Raw genomic sequence first — 1768 nt, 5'->3', positions numbered from 1 at the left:
TAAAAGACTGTTTCGTTCAGATAGTATTGATTAATTTATTTTTGTGAGTGAATATTTTTATTATTGTTCAGTTTTTGTTATAATAAGAGTTAAAAGCAGATGAATGTAGGAAGTTTTGTTAATAATTCATTGACGTTGAGAATATAAATGATGATGATATAAATAGTGTGAGACGAGCGGGAAGCAGCAGACAGACATAAGAAGACAGATAATAGCGAAAGAGAATAAAGTTGGCGTGAAGTTAAGTACCGAAGATGTTATAGGCCTAACATTTAATATTGTTGCGTCAGCGAAGTCACGTGAATATTGTCACGCCACCTATTTTCTAGAAGTATCTTGTTCCTTCGTGAATGCCCTAGCATTTACTAGATATATGTTTGTCTGGTATATAAATAAGACGCTCACAACGTGACGGAATAATGTGTGTGTAGACAGTTAGTAATTGATCTGCAGTCAGAGAGTATTATTGAAATTGAGCACGTTCATTGTTATAGCGTTTGTTTTAGCGCGATTGTTGAAATTAAGTGTATCGTAAAGTTATATTCGGAAAGAACAAACCAGTTTTATTAAGTAAGGACTTGTGTCGCTAAAGTTTCGTCTGAACGAACTTACGGAAAATTAATTAACAAACGGAAACGTAACAATATGTTAGAGTGAAACGAACAGTAGAAAAGAAGATAAGAGATGTAATTTTATTCCGTCAAAGCGTAGTTCTGAAGTAATTGAATCAGCATGAGTGCACTTTGACAAAAGGAACAGAGGATCTTCAAAAGAAAGAAGACCAAATGATTACAGCAACTCGCGCCACAATTGTAAGTGAATCACAGAGAATACTAGTGCGATAGAAATAGAGAAGATAGTTCTGCTTGTCAACTGAAACTGAAGGTAACTGAATAGGCCTAAGTGGATATTTGACAAGAAGGAGAGAACTACATATGTAGTATTAATGATATGTCCATAATATGTATAGTGTTGAAGAATTTATTGTACGTACTTTAACTTGTTCTGAATATATATATATTATTTAGAAAACAGGTGAAGTGCGTGATGTTTATTCATCGTCAAATTTATCGCTAACAAGTCTCAGACACCAACTGTAGAAGAATCCTAAGCTCAACAACAACATAGTATATATTTATACTATTAAGAAATATAACTAAAAGTCTTTTTATTTTGATAATTGATAAAGAACAGATTTTTTAATTTTGAAGCACACGTGTGCAAACATTGTATTGAGCCATTCACAAGTGTATTACACCAGTAAATCAATTAGAAAAATAACACGAACGTCAAGCAACAAGTGAATTTAATTTAAAAGTTTACTATGAACGTTAAGGCACTGTTACATGAAATAAACTGATTAACGGCTGTGGCGTATCGTAAACTTAATATTTTCATTGCTACTTTCATTTTGACACTGGAATATTTGGCATTTTAATTGAAACCTTACACTACATTTGAGGAAAAACACAGGTTTGCCCTATATTTTTAGTAATAGTAGTAAAAAATATTTTCAGTGGATAAAAAAAATTCAAGAAATAAAATTATCTATGGAAAGTGGTATCCACTAACAATGGCTTATGGTCATTCTAAAGTATTGTCACGACAGCGGAAGTCACGTGACGCTGGTAACACGTTATGCGTTCTAGAAGGTTCCTGAAGGCTCGAGTGTTTGCCAGACGCCCTCTATTTTGTATATATAAGACCCGCAAGAAGTTACGAGAGATAATTGCAGACAGACAGAAATGGACAATTGAGTCAAGTGCAG

Source organism: Limulus polyphemus, unplaced genomic scaffold (assembly GCF_000517525.1).
Source record: "Limulus polyphemus unplaced genomic scaffold, Limulus_polyphemus-2.1.2 Scaffold5775, whole genome shotgun sequence".
NCBI lineage: Eukaryota > Metazoa > Arthropoda > Merostomata > Xiphosura > Limulidae > Limulus > Limulus polyphemus.
Note: the sequence above shows the minus strand (reverse complement) of the source record.